This window comes from Rhinolophus sinicus, chromosome 16, assembly GCF_057876585.1.
Source record: "Rhinolophus sinicus isolate RSI-liver-muscle chromosome 16, RSI-T2T, whole genome shotgun sequence".
NCBI classification, from domain to species: Eukaryota; Metazoa; Chordata; class Mammalia; order Chiroptera; family Rhinolophidae; genus Rhinolophus; species Rhinolophus sinicus.
This window is the reverse complement of record NC_142516.1, coordinates 37,559,883-37,581,449: the sequence shown is the minus strand read 5'-3', so window position 1 is coordinate 37,581,449 and position 21,567 is coordinate 37,559,883. Positions and strand designations below refer to the sequence as shown.

At 38.1% G+C, this 21,567-nt stretch overlaps 1 long non-coding RNA gene across 1 annotated transcript in view; it reads right to left on the bottom strand.

Moving 5' to 3' along the window:
• LOC141571349 (uncharacterized) overlaps nucleotides 1-21,567 on the bottom strand; it is a 147,190-nt gene that overhangs the window by 54,979 nt on the left and 70,644 nt on the right. The gene's annotated exons all lie outside the window — the stretch shown is intronic.

The window sequence follows — 21,567 nt, the reverse complement described above, 5'->3', positions numbered from 1 at the left end:
GGATGTTACTAAGACAGGAAGCCAACAAATATACTTTTATCCTAAAAGCCTATAAACAGGCATTAGCATTAAAATAACTTCCTAACTTGATCTAGTGATTGTCATCAACATTTCTTCTAGGGATCAAACTAATAGAATGTGGGTTAAATAGCATTGACCTTTAATGCTATTTAATCCCATTGATTCCCCCTCATTCTCGCTGTTGAGTTTACATTTTTAAGTCATATTTAAAAGTGCATATGCTTAACAGCACTTAATCATTTTTTAATATCAGGGGACAAGTGTATACTAAAATGGTGTCAAAAACAAAGAATGAAAGGAAAAGGGTGTTTGGTGTTTTAAAAGTGAGGGACAATGTATGGCAGAGGGATGCAGGGGTGGTAGGAGGAGTCTAAACCACGAAAGACAAATTAGGCTGAGAGTGAAGAGCACAGACTAAACAGTGAGTTGCAGGGACCCTGTGCATTCAAACTGACTGGCCAGCCTAAACACAGTCTTTAGGAGCTGCAGTAGATTAACGTTCAGATGTCGTCTACACGGGGTCCCAATCACAAGACTAGTATCCATGCTCGGCTATACATAAGGGAGATCAGGTCTTAGCTTTGTGTTCCACATTTCAGCACACTTTCACCCCAGACCTCCAAGCATCTTGGAAAAATTACTTCATTCATCTCTTCAGCATTCCATTTGGGGAGTTAAATTACAAATATTATGAGACCTGTTCTATAGTTGAGAAAGCTGAGTTGCAGGAAGGTTAAGTGGCTTGCTCAAGGTCAGAAATTGGTAATAGAGATCAAGTGCAAACTGGAGAGGACCCGGCAATAGTTCCCAGGATACCTTGGCAGTGTCACTCCAAAATCCTTTCAGTGATTTCTCTGTGTTATTCCCCAGGGCAGCAAATTCACAAGTGCTAATAGAAAGCTTCTATAAAGCAATTGTACAGGCAGGGTTCTTTCTCTAGGGGACAGATACTATGCTGTTACTTTAGACCCTTCTCCTACATTTTCAAAGGGGCAGAATTAATGACTGAATTAGTCTAACACTGGATACACTTCACATTTAAAGTCAGAGACACCACCTTGCAATACAGACGGTCACAGTTCAGAAATGCTTCTTAGAGAAGTTTTTGCAATGCAAGAAAACTCTTGGGCTTTCTGAAGCCAGAGCCTAGATATAGTTTCTTTTCCTTCAAAGTGGAAATTTGAGAGGGAACGTTTAGAATACCTTCACAATCAGTCCTTTCTATGGACAAGTTTTGGCTTGAGAAACTTCAAAACGTTGTCCTCATTCTGTGGTTATCTTCATCTCCAAGTAAGTCTCGAGAGCTTTATATGAAGGGAGTTGAGGCATTTTTTGTGGTTTCTCATACTTTAGCTTTCTTACTAACTGGCAGTCCAATGGATTCACAAAAAGGGGAGGAAATGGAAAGGAAAATTGGAAATGTGTAGTTACTCATAAATGAGGCTCACACCGCTAGTGGTGGCCACAATTGCCTTACCGGAAGTTGCAAGTTTAAGACTTTTCAAATCTGTCTCACGGGGTGAAAAGAAGATTTGAAATTATTCCAGATTTCTGATCCAAATGTTTGTAATGCAGGTGAACCTATATTCCAAGATTGTAAACTTTTGATGTGAGCCAAATTTTAGATGTATCTTTATAGCCACAATAAGTTTTCTGGATAATACATAGCAAATCATAATCTTCTTTCCAAAGATAAGAAATATTTTATTTCCTGAACCACTCAAGAATGTATATCCTCTTTGAGCACATTTCTGCTTTGAATGTTTACAGTATTATGCATATAACAATAGAATCAACAATAATTACTATTTATTAAGCAGCATACTACCTAAATGCATAAAGAATATATGTGCATATATATGTATATACATAAAGTATATAGGTATACGTGTATATGCATACATATACACATATGAAATCTTGTTTAATATTCTAACAACCCTTCAATGTAATTACTATTATTCTTATTTTACTTATAAGAAAAACGAGACTCTAAGAGACTCATGTCTCACAGCTATATATTGCCGACAGAATTATCTGATATCTACGCATGAAGTTAAATTGAAAACAAACAAAAAAGAATGATGCAAGTTGTAATCTATATACCCCTTGTATATAAAGTAATCTGGAGAGAAAAACTATTAGGAAAGAAAAATTACCATCTAAATTTACTGTCAGAATAATCTATATGGTGGACCAGAGCTGTTGGGCCCAATTTTCTGATGAAGACTATGAGGCTCCCATATTGTACACTGTTGTTTTTGAATTGTTTAATATCAACCAGGTGTTTGATAGCAGAGTGACGACTGTAGGAATTTGTTCAATATGTGCCTTTCTTAATTGTTTAAATACACTAAGAGAAAATCATACCATTCTAGCCATAGTTCCTAAAATCAAGGTAGAATTATCTTAGGTTATGTCATTTGTACTCCAATGATAAGATGACACAAAACTATCTATGTTGACGTATAGTAGTGATGGGTCTGAAGGTGCAAAAATATCCATGGAAAACCAAGCAATAGAATCATAGTTGATGGGTCAGAAGTGTCAAAACCTGTAAATGGTAGCATCTAAACTTTGCACAGCATTCAGGAAACATTTTCTGCATCTCCTCAATCCATAGGGCTTTGGAAATTTGGGGGTTGAATGATTTCTTGAATCAAAATGTGACTACTATATTCTATTATCATTTCGGAGTCATCTCACGCTGGAACTCTCCATTTCCTTGACAGGCCAGTTTTTCTCCTCTGTGTCCTCTCACTTGCAGATGGGCTGGTAGAGGTAGAGCCACTGACTGTCTCTCTATATATTAAGTAGGGAGATAGGTAGGCAGTTAGGTAGGTAAAGTAAGTAGGTGGTTAGATGATAGATAGATAGATAGATAGATAGATAGATAGATAGATAGATAGATAGATAGATAGATAGATAGATAAACACTTCTGGATCTGATATTGAGTTACTATAACATTGTTTTTTCTCCTCCAATAGACTGAACAGCTGATGCATTTTCTCACTCTATGAATTGGTCCTCTCACAGAAAGCTGTCCATAGCAAGAGGGTTTCGGAAATCCCAATTTACCTCTATTGGAATTATCTGCATTTCACCCAGCTTCTCCACTCAAATGTATTTTTAGGCCAACAGCCCAGCAGTGTTATTTTTTTAAATTTTATATGCCCACACAGCTGAAACATTTAAAGTGCAAGCGTGGGACCGAATACTTTTCAATTAGATGTTGGCACATACAAACACTCACAGACACTAACTGGCACAGCCCAAGTACCATTCACTAAACTTAATGGATATGCTTTAATAGCATGGCCAATGATAGAGCACTTTTGGAGCCTCAAGAAACGGAGAAGCAGTGGAAATTATAGTCCACAGCATGACAAGTAGTGTTTTAGAAAAGTTTTGCACACTTAGTTTATTTCAGAAATGACGAATACTAATTGGATTAATTTGCCAAATCTTGGCGGGACATTGATACCAACTGCCTTTTGCACTATTTACTTACCTTTCTGTTTCCTTAGATATGGAGGATCAGAAAAAGATCATTTCTTATAGGAGTCAATGAGTATTTGTACTAAAGCCTTTTTACTTGAGAAAGCACAGGGCGATGAGTCCTCCTTTCCTCTTTTCTTCTTGAATCCTGTGAATTTTCAAACTTCAAGGACTTTGTTTTATTTTTCCACATATAAAGTTTCTCATTAAATATTCTATGTCTATGCTTGGATTGAAATTTCTTCATTTGGGGCTTATAACTACAAATTAATTTTTTTATCTATTGGTATTATTATTCGCAAATCACTAGAAATCATTTTTATAGTCTACATCGATGGGTGTTATTGTTCCCTATCCATGTTATAATTTCAAGTAAATCGAGCAATGAAAATTTTATAGTGCATCCCTAATTGTGCACCAGACTGGAACTGTTCATACAAATTCCAAGCAATTATAAGGCTTTCTGGGAAACATTGGCAGCAAACACTGGATTAAATGTTTATAACAGCAAGCCAGATGGGAAACAGAGATAAGGAAAATCTCATGGAAACTTATTTTTTCCCCAAACCACAACAGTATTTTAAATTAACCTGGCCAAGGGGAAACATTTTCACATTGTTGACCAATAAAAAGTTTTTGGTTAAGTAATAGATGATAAATTGTGGGAATAATTTTACAAAACATATGTTTTTGTGTCAACGGTTACTGATGTTACAGATACCAGATAGACAGTTAATGAATGAGACTCCAAGGATGTATGAGAGAATGCAAATTTAAAAAGTGAATGCTTTAAAATTAAAAATGTGGTCAATATTACATTGAAGGTAAAAAACTTACATGGAAATACTAAGCTGTACTTGAGAATGTTTGACATGGAGACTGTGGTGCACATATAGTTAACTTACGCTAAAAATACTTTTACTGCTTGAGAACTCAGAGTAAAGACTGCCATTTTTACAGGTAAAATCGCTTAATGGAATTGGGCAATAGGTGACTCCCACCCACTTGAGTTCATGCTTGCTTCCTCTAATGTGGTTAAAATGATCTCAAAGTTACAGAGGTAGATTTATAGGGAAGTTAATAACACTGAAGTTTCAAGTCCCCTCATTTGCATGGGCACCTTCCCTGGAAAGATTCCTACCGTGTTTCCCCGAAAATAAGACCTAGCTGGACAATCAGTTCTAATGCGTCTTTTGGAGCAAGAGCGGGTCTTATATAATGTAATATATTTTACTATAAGACCAGGTATAATATAATATAATACAATACAATATCATGTCTTTATAATATAATATAATATATTATATAATACTGGGTCTTATATTAATTTTTGCTCCAAAAGACGCATTAGAGCTGATTGTCTGGCTAGGTCTTATTTTCAAGGAAACACAGTAACGATGTGTTCACATGCCCATATATTTTTAAAAGTTTGTAAAGAAAGATATTTAACTGTAATTGGTTAAGACTACTGTCTTGTTCCATTCTGATTTTCCTTCTATCGCACTTCCCCTTGTTGATTAGGTTTGGAGGGACCATGAGCATTTTTGGATTATGGATAAGTGAAAATCAAATTTGGGAGACACTTCTTGGGTTTAGTCAATATATTTATGTGAGATGCAGTCAACTCCATGTATAGTAAAGTTAGTGCTTCTGTCCAAGCTTAGCAATTTCTTCTGGGAATTGTCTACTGCTGACTATTCCTGCTTACTTATCATGGAAACATGAATGTACCAGCTAGAAGGATTATTAATATGTCTTATCTCACCATGCTTCACATGGCTAGTGGTGGAGAAATAAGGTTGTAAATGCATGTGGCAAGGATCTACTCTATAAAATATTTTTCCAATCAACAAATATGTATATGATATTTAGACTTAAAACACAAATGTAATGACTTTAAGAACTCTAAGTTATATATTCCAGGAATCAGAAAAAGTACACAAACATAAACAAACTGCAAAAATATATTCAAAAAGTTAGTCAGGCTCAAAAACAACCTTTTAACTGCTAATGGGAACGATGTTTTAGAGTATTTAAATGAAAAAGATGAAAAATTACCACCTTCTGATTTGGACATACATATATGAAGAGTATTTTCTCTTGCCACATTTAATTTTATTTATCATACGTGTTAAAAATGTTAACATAAAAGTTAATGGAATATAAAATATAAGAGACAAAAGTAAATAATGTAATCAGTAGAAATTATTCTTAAGAAGGGAATTTGAAAAATATTTTCATACCATACCAAAAGCAGGAATTTGTTAAGTTTAAGAGATACATTTTGAGTAGAAAAAATGTCAGGCCCTGAAATTTTGGAAGAAGAACGAATCATATGAATGATTTGGGAAAACACTTAAATTTCTTGCTATACTAATTAACTTTTGCTGGGAAACTCTCTTCCTATAACTGCACTTGACCCTATGGACCAAATTTGGCCCATGGCTTATTTTTGTATTTCTTACAGCTAAGAATGGTTTTATATTTTTAAAGAAATGTTTTTTTAAAGAAGAGAAATGTGACAAAGACCACAAGTGGCCTACACAGCCTGAAATATTTACTATCTGGTCCTTTACAGAAAAAGTTTGCCAACCTCTGACTTAACAATTTATATGCTCACTATACACCATGTTGGCGATTTGGGCTGAGTTCAGCTGGGCAGTTCTTCTGCTGGTCTTGGCGCATCTCATTCATGTGTTTGCAGTTAGCCAGTGGGTGACCAGGTATGTCCTCCCTTATGGGTTTGGAGTTGGCTGGCAGTCAACTGGGATGACTGGGCTACAGCATCTCATTCTTTAGCAGAGAAGTTGGAGCTTATTCTCATGATGTTAGTTGCAGTGCTTCCAACAATAGTAAGCAGAGGAAAGCTCCAAATCCAAGTGTGTTTCAATTACCAATTTGCAACATGTTTGGTAAAGTTCCATTAAAGTAAGTGACATGGCTAAGTCTAGAGTTATTGTGGGAGGATATCACTAAAAGACATGGATGAAGAAAAAGGAAAACATTGTGGCCATTTTTATAATCCTCCACACTTGTCCATTTGACATGGAATAATATCATTAACAAAGATAACCTAAAATGAATAATATTCTATTACTATGAAGAGACTGATGGCAAACTCTTAAATAAGTGATGTCAATTCAATGAGTGTTTAAGATTAGTTACTACACAAGAGAATTTTGAATGCCCTGAAATCTTTTTCCTCATATGTGAAAGAAATTTGATAGAGACAATTCTGAAATTCTATGTGGAATTATCAATAGCAAGTTATAATTTGAATGACTCTTTACTAAAACTATTAATTTAAAAAAAACAAAAAAACACTAGATTACATCCTGATAGAGCTCAATTATCTTTATGTTTTTTTATATTGAAAAGATGTTACAAAATCATTATCAAGAGTTGGTAATGAAAGCATATACAGCCAAAAAAAATGTAGGAGAGAAGTATTATAGAAAAGGCCCCTGTATTTCATTAAAAATTATAGTTTTCTGGATTTTGTGAGATGGGTGGTATTTTTAAAATTTATAGTTTGTTGTGATTTCTTTTCTTATTCTAAAACATGTTTTTTTCATACCTAATTTTAGATATATACTTTTAAAATTATGCTTTTCCTTCTACAGGATTTCCAAAATGTCCTAAGTTTCAGGTCCCATAATACCTGGATTCACCTAAGGAAGGACTAGTATATATTCTTGCTCCCGAGACCTAGGCCTGGGCAGAAGAACAGCTGGCACAGAGAAAGGGAGAAGGAAGGAAATGTCAGTTTCTCACGTGAAGGTGGTAGTGAGGGTAAGGAGGTGGTATTTGGAACCCTAAATCTTCTTGTCAGCTCCAAGTTGGATTTTGAAACTTTTAGTAAGCCTTCCTGTTCACAGTGAAATCACATTCAATCGATCAACTCTAGGATGATCAAAACCTCATAGTTTTTGAGCACTGCTAAGCTGATAGATTGAATACCTGCTCACCTTTGTTGCCCTCATTCCTGCTTTCCTGAAAATTTTCCCACTCTTTGGAGAAGGTGTCCAGATGAGATCAGAAGGGGGTTTGATTTGACAAATGGAAGAAAAAGTCTCTGAGAGATCAAGTAATTTGTCCATGAACACACAGTACACCAGGGAAGCTAGAATTGCAAACAATGTGTATCTATTGATAAGGACCATTATTTTCTCATCATCTTCCTCACCCTTTATCCCTCCAATGCACAGAGTCTGTCTTTCTTAATTGATGAGAAATATATCTCATATGGAAACTGAAACTTTATCATATGCTAATCATCATCCATCAAATGCCTTCTATATGCAAAGTCCTACTTGTATGTTATGTGCCAGAAATCTTTGAGAAATAAGGACAATTAAAAATACACATATATTACTAGGTATCACATGCTAAGTATCTAAGTGATATATAATATTTCATATGTGAAGATTCAGGTAAATAACTTGAAGGGACTATATGGCATATATAAAGTGAATATGTATTTGTGGGGTCAACTCAGAAAGGAAGAAGGGATAATAAGCGATGATTGGCTTTATTCACGGATGTGGCTTTATTTAACATATATTATGTGATACCTCTCACAAAGCATAAAGTTGGAGATCCCAAAAAGATTTAGAAATTATCTAGCCCAGATCCCCACCATTTACAAGATCTACTTGATTTTCTCCACCTCCACCAACCTGCCTTCCACAGGATCACCCAGCCAACCACAGAGACAAAGTTTTTAATTGTGTTTCCTCAGCACTCCTTTGGCTAAACTCCCAGCACCAACCATAGTATTATTATTTGAAACCAATAGCTATTCTCTAAAGCCAACCCTACACTAATTCAGACCCTTAAAGTTACTTCTGGTGTTTACTATGCTGTGTCCTCATATTTTACAAATTTTATTCCAAGGTTGAAATCTCTAATCCTTATTCTTCATCTCTACTTGTTGTTTATTGTTTTCCCTTTGTATTGTTGAGGCAGCCTAGAGACAGAATTGCACACAGAGAATAGCTCTTTAAATAAGGAATTGGCTTTTCCCCATTCCAAGAATAGTTTGAGGGCACCACCAAGGAAGCTAGATGATAAGTCCTTTTATATTTAAATATAGCCCTTGACAAAAGCAAGTTAATTCTCTGTGCCCTATCTCTTTTATAAGTGTCTAGAATATGTTAGGAACTTAATATTTATTTGATGGTAAGAATCATGGTATCTCCCACCAGTGATTTCACACTGCCCTTTAGCTCTTTAGCTATCAGTATCCTTTTATGCCAAATGGCTAGATTTTGATCTTGGGTGGATAATAATGAAGTTAAGGTGAGGTATTTCCAAATGACTCAAAGGCTAGTTCTCAATGCACCTAGAGAAAAAGTAATGCTAATAGGATAAACATGTATAGCAATGTAACTTTTTGTCTTTTCAAAATTATCTCAAATAACCATTTTAAGAACTCAATAAAAATAAGTAAAATATTATTACCATTTGACAGTTGAAGAGACTAAGGTACAGAAACAACAAATGATGAACTCAAGGTTACACACCACAGTGAGGGCACAACTGGGATCATGCCCAAGATGCTCATCTGGGTCCAATGCCTTTTTACGCTCCCTGTACCCTTCATCATTCCCAAACTATGCATCACCATCCCAAATGCTCTCTCCCACATCTACTCTAAATAATTAAACAAAAAACAAAAAACATAATATCCCTGGTTTCCAATATTGTTCACAAACCTTGTTTTTTTGCTGTTGTTGTTGTTCAATGAGTGGCCTAGTGCCTCTTTACAATAGTTAATAATGACAATAAAATCCACTTTTACATAAAAATATTTTGTGAGTAAATAATACATAGCTGTGAGAAATCTTTAAGTCAACCTAAACATTTCTGTAAGACTTGAGAGACAAAATGGAGAAGAGTTGCTCTATAATACCTGTAACCATTTTCTTTGATCATGAAATCCACTTGGATCAAAGAGCAGATGCATGTGGATTCAAGACATAGCCCATAACTGTAATGATTAAAAATGTATCCAAAAAGTAAAACATAACTGTTAATCTATTATATTTCTTAGCTTCTTGGTTAACATGTCCAGAGGCTAATGCTGCCACAGTGGTTACTCAAAACAAGCACACAATAATTTATTTTACTTTACATTTCTAGATAAAACAGCAAAATCATACTTACTTGAAACATTACATCACTTTAACCTCTAGTTACCTCTCACAACTAGTTTTCCAAGAGTCGTTATGTCATCTGATATGAGTCCAGGGCCTCTGAAAAGAAAGCCCATAGCAAGGGGACAGAAGCTGTGAGGAAAGCTGGGGTGACTGTGTAAGCAGGTCTTAATGACTGTTTTTTGGCCTAATTTACAAAGTCTTCTTCCTACACTTAAAATTCAGGTATTTCAGATACAACCAAATTAAAATAATGCCACGACCAAATCATGGATACAAGTCCAAATGCTATGCAATTGCTTCATCACCCTAGGAGATGTTCTGATTAAAATGAGTCACATTGACCTTGGATGACACGGCCTAAGGGGCAATTATTTCCCAAGGGACTTAATTAAATGCAATTAGACCAGTGAGAGTACATTTAACGAGGCCCCTTGTGATACCTATGTTTCTAATTTATTTTTCCAGCAATTTTCACTAATGATTTGATGCACTCAACATCCATCAATCGATAATGATTGGACACTCACTACTGTAAGGTGGGACACCTGGATCCCATGATTCAGGAATTAGAGAGAAAAGAGACACATGACAAGTTAAACAGTCACACAAGAATATATGTGTTTATGGGCCAAATGAGTCATGGGAGAAAGGGCAAAATAGAGTCAGAGGAAGAGTTGCTCACTGTGGGTTTGAGGCAGACATAGATGGCCTTAGTGACAACTTGGAGGGCTTGGAGGATGTGGATTAGGATAGAATGACACCTCTGAATCATGAAATTCTAAGTTGGAAAAGATTTTAGGACTCATCTTATATCATAAACTCATTTTACGGTGAGTATTCTGTAGCTCTTAATGGGTTATCTGGCTTACTCAAAACCAACCTACGAGTGGCATGAAGGTATTTTAGGGAAGGAGAGCAGTATGAGCAAGCTGAGTCCTACAGATGCATGCGGTGTATTTTGGGGATGGCATTGTTGACCAGTTGAGTAAGGTAAACAGTACAGGTAAATACTGATTGAAAGGATAAGCTTGGGCCTATTTATAAAATGCCATGTTTGGGATTTGAAATTTATTTTGTCAACAAAAAACTAATGCAGGCATGTACTTGATCTGTGAAGTCTTACAATGAAAGTGGCATTTTCTAGTAGATTAATCTGGTAATTGTGTCCCAGATATATGGAAAATAGCGGGGACTGACATAGGCGTGGACTAGGCCAATATTAATTAAAACAAGAGCCTCAGATGGGAACAGTGATCTCTAGAAATAATATATTGCCAAAATATATTGTGCAAGTAACTTTGGGTAAGGGAGGATACGACTCTTAGGTTTAAAGCCAGGATGTAGGAGACAGCAGGCAGTGGAAGCTGTCAGAGATAGGAACCATTGTTGAAAGCAGGAAAAGTCAAGGAAATATGGAGAGGAAAAGGAGTGGTCCTGGACCAGAAAATTCTTGAAAGGCCCAAGAGCTCAGTCAGTCATGAGCTAGGAGCCAGATAAATAGTCTGAACCTGAGGTGATCTTGGGCACTTCAGGTCTGAGTAAAGCCACGGCTTGGAACTAGCATCCTGCTGGGGGCCAGGAGGGCTCAGACACTAACGGGAAAGGTACACCCTGCCCAGACCAATGGTCAATGGCAGGAAATTTAGAATGAAATCTAAGATCCTAAACCAGACCTGCAGCCGAGACAGCAGCAAACAGTAGAGTCTGTTGAATAAGAGTCTGATTAAAAAAGAGGTCTGCTGCAAAGAGGTGGCAGGCCAGAGCCCAAGCTAGATTCAGGCAAGTGATCAGAGAGGTATGGATGCACAGCATTAAGGAAGCATTGATACTGCACAACATTAGGGAAGGAGAGAGAGAGCGAGAGAGCGAGAGAGCGAGAGAGCGAGAGAGCGAGAGAGCGAGAGAGCGAGAGAGCGAGAGAGCGAGAGAGAGAGAGAGAGAGAGAGAGAGAGAGAGAGAGAAACAAAAAAGAACGGAAGGGGGCACCCTTAGCAGATAGAGCTGGTTTCCAGGAGGAATGATGAGTTTGCATTTTATAGTGTTAATGTGGAACTGACAGCAGAACAATGAAGGAAAATTTTCTACAAACAACTGAAGAAGGATAAAAGTTTAAAATGTAGATTTTGGAGTCATACAGGAATTGATGAATGAAGGTGATTAGGGGAGGCACTGTCGCTTTTCAGCAGCAGTCACATCAACAGTTATTTATGTGAAATTGTTTCTATTACCACCATTTTGAAGGTGCTGACTCATTTCACACAAATAAGAGCATGATTGGATGTAGCAGATTTTGACCTCAGCTGAGTCTGAGCATAATTAGATGGACACCTCTGGAGGTTGGTGAATTTCAAACACATCTGCAGGTGTGACATGGATTAAAAAAGAGGTCTGCTGCAAAGAGGTGACAGGCCAGAGCCCAATGCTGGGCTGGTGGTCAGCAACCACCGGGATATGCTTAATAAAGCAGGGTTTGTCTACCAGTCGCTTGAGTTGAGACAGGCTCATGTCAGCCTTTGAAAAACTCAGGAGAGATATGGCTGAACAGTGTCTCTCTTGAGGTTTCAGTTATTTTCTGGTTGCTCTCATAGCACCCTTATCCTGGCCTTTCATATGGCATCCTGGAACTTCTACCCCTTCCCTAGCCTCAACTGCAGAGCCAAAATCAAAATAAAAAACAAGATCAAATAAAACAAAGAGCTCTGTGGGGAAAACTGCTTTTGAATAAAGGTTTTCCCTATTTATATACATTGGTTTGTAAAACATTTGAATTTAGAAGACCGTGGCCAAACTCTTCAGGTATTCATTGTTTCCCTGAGCCAGCTTTAGTGCCATGAACCATGGGTGAACAATGGGGTGAGTATGACACTGTAAATGCAGAGACAGGTCTGGGTTCATTGGCTTGGTTAAAGCAAGGATGAGCGTGTTCCATGCCAGCCCTGTTGAAACGCACCCAATTTTGGAATGACAATTTAATATAAGCAGCCAAACATGGACTTAGTCCAAGCTCAAATGTCCTACTAAAACTGTGTGATGGCTCATAAAGATAGCTCTGTCTCGAGGAATTTTATGGACTAAAGCAGTGTGTTGAAGTGATAAATGGCACCCTCAGTACCTCTGTTAAGAGCTATGTCTAGATTGCTTTGGACCACCACCCAGCAAAGAGAAATGGCCAGCAGAGAGGAATTAAGTATGAAATCTGTATTCTTCTCTTTCTGATTCTGCACGAGACCATTTTTTAACTCCTCAAAATGGAAAGAGAAAGTTCTAATTACCAAATGAAGGACTATTATGGTGCTCAATTGTTTTGAGAAGGCGTTTATTTTCTACTGTGTCATTAATGTCCCCTCAGTAGCAATTCATGATCCCTGACATGTGCCTTTCAGAATTTACTGCCATGCACACATACTACCTAAACATCTTTAAATTTAAATTCAAATAACAAGAATTATATGACACTGGTTTCCTTTCCTCCCTAGTTTCTAGGGAGCTCAGAGCAAAATTCGGTAGTGAATTCCTGATCTTCTGCCTTCTTTATCTGTTTGCCCTCTTTTTTAAAAATTTCTAATATAAGTATAGTTTGACAAGTTTTTAACTTCTTAGTATTAGGGGGAGGATTTATATGGGGGTATAAAAGTAAAGAAAATTAGGAAATATGATCTGTTCTTCACTACCCATGTTTTCTACATTCATCACAATTTGAGCTGTTTCTCCCAATGCAGCAGGGTTTCATTGAGTGGGTAACATTAATGCTCAATATATTCTCTTGCTACTGAGCTTACTATGGGATCTTGTTCCTATTTATTATACTCCAAATGAGAAAGGGGTAGATTTAAGATGGAAGGATAGAGGTGAGGTGAAGGAGGAACAAGGGAAGAATCTATCATAAGTGAACGCAAATGAAAGTGTGTTCAAGTAATTTTTATCAAATACTTTGAAATTCTTTTTCTCTCTGGAATTTTATACACCTCTTCATCATTAGCATTAATGAGTGAGAGGCTATTATAATGACAGTGCTCTCTGGGGTTGTCATGCAGGGAGTCACGTGGGGTCTCTAGTCCCGCTCCCCATATAACAATGCAGGACATGGTGATGCCAAAAAGGAACACCCATGGAACCTTAGATAGGGGAGCCATACCACTATACTCTCGCTGGCAGCTGGGTTAGAGACACAGGAAGCAGGAGCCACAGAATCTGCAACTTGCTGTCCACTTATCTCTGCCAACCAACCTCACTTGCTAACTGCAATCCGCGCTTGCTAGCTCAGCCACCATCTTCTTGCTAGCCCCCATTTTTCTGCTAGCATAGCCACAGCAGTTATATTAGTGGCCAATGGCTCACTGGTTATAGCTGATGGCCAACTAGCCACAGCTGATGGCCATCCAATCACAATTGATGGTCATTTACTACCTGAGCCAGCACCTTTCCACGTGAGGCCGAGAGCCTGGAAACTACACTCCTGGTTCTGTCCCTACAGGGGTCACATAAAGAATGAGTACATATAAAATTTTGATCATATGGAAGACCCACTGAGGCTAATACCTACATTATCCTGTAGGTAATTAAATATATTCTGACCCTATATTTGGTCTTAGACACTGATATGCTTTACTCTTATCCAAATCCTTTCAGTCTTTACAATTTGGGGACCAATGTAATGTGTTTTCAGGTATCTCAAGATATCAACCATGAGATTTGTAACAGCTAATGAAATCATAGTGTACCCAACAAAATAAACTTCTGGGCTGGGCTTTAACTGGTGATTTGGGATAGAAATTTCTCAGAGAAATTACAAATGCATTTATTCAACGAGAGAAAAAAAATCACAAATATGGTGATTCCTCTGGATGCCTGAGAACTAAAATTTTATTCATATTCTCAATGACGTGTGTATCAATAGTTGCATTTGTTCTTCATTTAGAGTTTTTTAATCATTGCATTGATGAAACCTGTAATTCCTCCTGACATCTAATACCAACTAAGTTTGTGTGAGGTTATAAGATCTCTTTATTCTGATTGAATTAACGTTTCAAATTCATCAAATAAGGAGGTCCAGTTTCCATTAATTGGCCATTTTATTGACTAAACTGATTGACTTGAGCATTCACTTAGAAAAGCGTAGCGCAGCCGAGTTATTCACAATCTCCCTAGATTTAAAAGTTCTCATTGAAATCTACTGCTTGAAAATAAAAATGCACATCTCTAAGGAGCACAGGAAACTATAGAAAGCCAATTCATTTCTCCTTTTGTTTTTTTATTTACTTATTCAATAAATACTTTTTGAATACTTTCTGAGGTTACAACTAGGAACTTACAATTATAAACCAGTCAGAACTATTACCTCTTTTGTCCCTCAAGCTATGGCTAGCAACTGGTGAGTGACTACCATGTAACCTGTCCTCAGTGCAAGGTGAGGAGGTGCCATGGGAGGACATGTGCAAGATGCCTAACCCATACTGGAGCATGGGTGGAGGCAGAGAATAGACCAGGCTTCCCAGAGGAAATGACCAAAGCAGCTGGAAGGGGATGGGGAGAGACCGATGCAACAAATACATGACTTATTTTCCACTGCATCGAAAAAGAAAGGAAGAAAGAGAGAAAGAAAGAAAGAAAGAAAGAAAGAAAGAAAGAAAGAAAGAAAGAAAGAAAGAAAGAAAGAAAGAAAGAAAGAAAGAAAGAAAGAAAGAAAGAAAAGAAAAGAATAATAAAAAGAAGGAAGGAAGGAAGGAAGGAAGGAAGGAAGGAAGGAAGGAAGGAAGGAAGGAAGGAAGGAAGGAGAAAGGAGTGTAGAAAATTCATGACCTCCTTGGCAAAAATCTGAGAGAATTCATCCAATGGTTTGTGTGTGTGTGTGTATGTGTGTATAAAACAGGAAAAATGGGTCTAATCACAACCTAAGAGTGAGAAAAAAAAGTCAGGTGGGAAAACACCAGCAGAGAAGGTTATGTGCGGGAGATAGAAGGTTTGAGGAAAGTAAAGCAAATTTTAAATAGTTGCTGGAAAGAACCAGAGAGAATACCTTAGGAAAATATAATAGGATTTCCAAGAGCATCGAGGGGGCAGTTAAGTCTAGAGATATATTAGTTTCAGTTGTAGAAAACAATGTAATAGTTAGACATTTATACCCCTCACAAATGATAACTCCCTCACTCAATCTACGACCCCTCTGACATAGTATATAGCTGTTACAATTCCACTGACTCTATTCCCTACGCTGTACTCCACATCCTGTGACTATATATATATATTAAATTATAGTTGACATTCATTAGTATTTGGCTTCAGCTTCAGGTGTGTTCACTGCAGTGGTCAGGTGCCTACACCGTCCAGGAAGTGTTCTCCCTAATAAGACAAGTGTTAATCGGATACCTTACAAAATCTTTATAACATTCTTGATTATATGCCCCAAACGGTCTTTCGTATCCCATGGCAATCTTGTGGTTGCCAGTTGTGCTTTCTAATCTCCTCACCTTCTCCCTCATCCCCATCCCCCTCCCATCTAGCAACAGAGGCATCATTTCCAATTGTTCTGTGAGGTCAAACCATAGCACTCCACTGCCCAGGTGTAGATGCAAAGGAAATGGAGAGATGGATGATGGAGGGTGAGGGTTTTGTAGACTGGAGTGTTAAATTAATCACAGGCAACGAGTGAGTTCTGAGACATAAACCATGCAGTCTCACATGAATAGGAAAAGCAGTGACGTCTGGGTGAGGCTGGTAGAGGGGTTCAAGGTATTAGGAGTTTCAGCAGGGTCAAAGATCAAATCTAAATAGTAACTCACTAAGAGGGCTAAAAGACAAGAATTTGTGGGGGGCAGCATGTGAATTTACATTTGGTAAGGGAGCCATTCTTGATGATGAGACACAGTGCAGCGTGTGCCTAAGGGAACAGATAGATGGCTGAAGGGAAGTAGAGGGAAAAGTCTGTGGAGGAGGGGCCCTGGGTGTCAGGAGAAACAACCATGCAGGGGTTGGAGTTGCACGGGAGGGAGTTAGGATGTGAGGCATGATGCAAGACTGCGAACCACCCATGTGCTAGGCTCACTAACGAACTGACAGCAGGATACGTACTAGTAGGCCTCTCATAGAAGCAGGATTTTAAAAAGATGCTGGAGAAACTATAGCATGGGAACTCGATCAACACCAACCCTGCTTCCCTGCCCCAGGATGGAAAAATAAGCAGCTTCTCCTAGAGAAGTTATCAGTGACTTACTGTCCTCAGGAGAGAGAGAGCCTCTGGAAGAAAGGTGAAGAGTTGAGGATTTAAACATGAAGAGATGCCATGACTTGCCCGGAGTCACCAAACAAGGCACTAGCAGGGTTTTGCCCATACCCCTTGGTACTTAAGACTCCGGTATTTGACAGGGGCTTCCTATTACAAGTACCTGCAACTCGCTGCCAAGTGCTTCCTATGATGCAGGAAGGTGCTTTCCTCACTCTGACAAAGGACAGACAGAAGGGGTGGGGGAGACATGCTCCCAGGATTAACCCTTAACAAATGATTGAAGGAAATGGTGGATACATGTCCCACGTTCCTTTATACCCAGACAGGACAACTCTAAGGTCTGTTCTATACAGGTTCACAAAGTCCCCAGAGGGACCGAGCTACAGTTGTGTCCACATCTGCTCATTAGTGCAGTCTGTGTTGGTTTCCTTCACTTGCCTTATCTCATGTCCCCACTCTCTTAACTTCCTGGGATTGTGGTTGCCAGATAAAATGCAGGATGCCCAACTACATTTGAATTTCGTATAAACAATAACTGATATTTTGTAGTGTAAATATGTCCCAAATATGTCATGGGACATAACTTATACTAAAGCTTTTTTTTTTTTTTCTTTTTTTTTTTGGCTATTTGAAATTAAAATGTAGCTGGGCTTCTGCATTTTTACAGTAGCTCCCCTTACCCATTTTGCTTTCCATGGTTTCAGTTACCCATGGTCAACTGTGCTCCAAAAATACTAAATGGAAAATTTCAGAAATAATTCATAAGTTTTAAATTGAGCACCATTCTTGGTAGCATGATGACATCCTGCCCGAGCCATGAATCATCCCTTTGTCCACTGTATCCACACTTTATGCCCAACCCACCCATTAGTCATGTAGTAACCACCTTGGTTATCAGATTGACTCCGTGGTATTGCAGTGCTTGTGTTCAAGTCACGCTTCTTTTCCTTAATAATGGCCTTAACGTGCAAGAGTAGTGAGCTGGCAATACGGATATGCCAAAGAACAGCCATGAAGTGCTTCCTTTAAGTGAAAAGGTGAAAGTTCTCTACTTTATAAGGAGAGAAAAAATATTTTATGCTGAGGTTGCTAAGATCTACAGTAAGAACAAATGTTCTATCTGTGAAATTGTGAAGAATAAAAATGTGTGCTAGTTTTGCTGTCACACTTCAAACTGCAAAGCTTATGGTCATGGTGCATGATAAACGCTTAGTAAAAATGGAAAAGGCATTAAATTTGTGGGTGGAAGACATGAACACAAAACGTGTTCCAATGATGGTAATGTGTTTCCCCAGACAGCATGGAGCCTGTACAAAGACTTCAGCAAGGGATCCCCTGAAACAAGTGATACTAAGCCATTTACTGGAAGTAAGGGATGGTTATACAGATTCAGGAATAGATTTAGACTGAAAAATATAAAAATTATTTGAGAGCAAGAGAGAGAGAGAAACCACATTCACATTACTTTTTTTTTAAAGTATATTGTTATAATTGTTTGGTTTTATTTTTAGTTATTATTATCTTTTACTGTGTCTAATATATATTAAACTTTATCACATATAGGAAAAAATATACGCAGTATATATAGGCATCCACCGAAGATCTTGGAATGCATCCCCCAAGCAAATGCACTACTGTATTTGCTAAATCTGGCAACGCTTTCTGGGATTGCTTTCCAAATAATTTACTTGTATTCATACCCTTGCCTCAGGGTCTGCTTCTGATGGAGCCCAAATTAAGAGCCAATAACCATCCTAGAGGGATAAACTTCCAAGAAGAAAAGAACACACTTCAGAAGCAACATCCTACTGAAACATTCAAATCAGATTGAAATGATAAAGGGCCGTTCCTCTAATGCCAGCTATAAACTAAAGTTACCAGGAATAGGTCACAAACGAGCCTCAGCACATTTAGCCTGATTTGTAGAAGTCACCACCTCATCAGGGAAGCACCTGTTATCCAGTCACCTTTATTCAACTCAATGCCAAGTATCATTAGTACAGCAGTGCTGTGATGATGCTCTATTCATTCCATCACCAAATGTCCTAAATGTTGATCACTAGAGAACAGCCTCTGTTCCAATAAAACAATATAACTGAACAGGAAAAGCGGTGGCCTTGCCTTCCTGGTGATTTCCTTGACCTACCACTTATAACAATAAGTCCATCAACATTGGGGATCTCAGATGCATTATTAATAATGAACTTTCAAACTGAGGCTGTTTGTTAATAATTTAATTAAAACCCAAGTATTTGCTTGTTGTTGTTCCTCCTGCGAGATCCCTTTGCAAATTCTGGACAGTAACTAATTCATCCATCCACCCCATTAACACTGCCAACATGTTCCAAGCTGATATTTGCTAAGCCCCAATTCCTTATTTCCAGAAAAGCCTCCAAGCCTTGATGGGGATGTGGTTTCATTTCTCAACTCTATAAAAACAAGCCTTTCAGAGTATTTGCATCTCCTCAACAAGTCTGGTGATTTCTTTGTCTTGAATTTCAATAGCAGAAGTTCAGTTTGTTTTTTACTTTTGTTCATGTGCAGTGAATACAAACCATTGGTGCTAATGGTAGGTTGCGTTCAATTCAGTTAGAAAATTTGTTCAAGTATTGAACAAAACTGCTGGTTTGTGAATATGTGGTAACTTCTCTGAATATTGAAAATGATGTCCTATCAGTGCTACCTAATTTGGGCATTCACACTATTATTATTTTAATGTACTACTGGCTTCTTTCATCTCCGCAATAGATAGCGCCAATCTGTGGCAGTATCAGCAAACCTGCGGGCTGCCAACAGCACTTGAGTCGCTAGGGAATGCAGTGTAGTTCACTTTAAAGAAAATGATTCTCACTTTTCCATGCATTTGCAGACTTCCTTTTGATTTCCACATTGAGCCTATTGACTTCAAAGTGTCCTTTCAGCATCACTCAGAGAGCCAGAGAACCATTGCGTTCTGATTTCTTGACTTTGCTCCATCCTCGGCACTTGTTTGAAACCTGTGGGGTGCTGGCTAGAAGAAGTTCAATAGGAGGCAGAGAGAGACAAGGGTCTGGTCTCAAACCTCCTTTCTGGAATGATTATAAAACTAAGCAGAGACTGGGGGGCTGGTATCATCTTGCCAATGAGTCATCTTCTGAAAATGAGTCCTCGGATCCATCATGGCAGGAGAATGGCTACAAAGGAAAGTATTTTATATAGGGTGCTCACATCTCTCTCCCCTGCCTATGTAAATGGCACCATTTTGAAATCTTAAGATATTAGACCTACGCCAGATTGAAAGAAAATAATCTCCTGATTTACACATTATTAAGTTACTTGAATATAGATGAGAGATGAAGGAGGATAAAGGTAGCTATCAGCATTTGTTTGCATCGCACGCTCCTGATTGTAGTTCAGGATTTCCCCTGTGGAGTGGAAGAATGGTAGAAACCCTGCCCAGAGGAGCTCTACAGGCTCTGAAAGGATGCATAGAATTGCACTGAGCTCCCTCCTATCTGCTTCTTTCTGAGGTCAACATTGTTCTGATAATAAGGACCAGATGGATTTGTGTTAATGTGCAACTCAGGCCAATACGTAACTTCACGAAGCCAGTCTGAAGAACCATAGTCCTGCTGTCCCCTTTCTTTGGTCCACGTGTTTGATCCTATAACTTATTTAACCGTGACATAGTAACACGGATTGATCACTTGAGGGGATCACAGCGACAAGGCCTCCCAGGCTTTGTATCTCACCAATTGCAGGAAGCTCACCACCCAGTTAGCTGTCTATAATTTAGCTTTGTATTAATGTTACTTAACTATTAAACACATTTACATCATTTAATGTCTAGACTATACTTAGATGACATGAGATCAACGGTTAAAATGTGAAAAAACTCAGACAAACTGGGAATTTATCATTCTGTGAGATAAACTACTTGGTTATTTCATGGAATTCAACTGTCCTTTTAAAAAATTACTTTTTCTTTATCACTTGAACCTCGCTAGGCATACCAGTGTTTGCCAAGATGAAAGCTTTTGCACGATGCTAATATCTTCAGACCACACATTTGTATCTTCCATTCTGTCTCACCTTCACAGGGTTTTGGAAAGACCTAAGTTGAAAAACAAGAATTCATAGACATCTGCCCCAAAGCTCTGCAGACCTCACGTGCCACAGGTTATAGAGTACTCCTCAGAGTATGCTGGGAGCTTGTTGTTGCTGCACAGTTTCTTCCAGAGACCCTGGTCAAGGGCCACATCATTTTAATCTGGGGAATGACTCTTTTGAGCAAGGCCCAGATAGAGTTAGTGATTTACAAAAGCTTTTATCAGTCTCCTGATGGCTTTTACAGAGTGGAACACTACATGACCCATGTGATTTGTTTTCATTTACAAAGGTGCAGAGACTTTGAATTTAAAAACGGAACGTTTTCTTCTTGTGCCAAATATAAACAATTTAACATCCATTTCCCATCCAGCTATTTTACTAGTTCAAAAGAGTTTATATGAATCTTATCTGTATTATATTTCCTGCTGATTGGCAGTGCCTCCTACTTCAGCTGGGAAGCCAAAAATGTGCTGGCTCAAATTTGAACAGGAAAGAAATAACAAAGAAAACTGGGAAATAAATGTAATGAGTGGTTACGGGGTGCTGAAAACTATACTTATCATTTCTTATTCTCG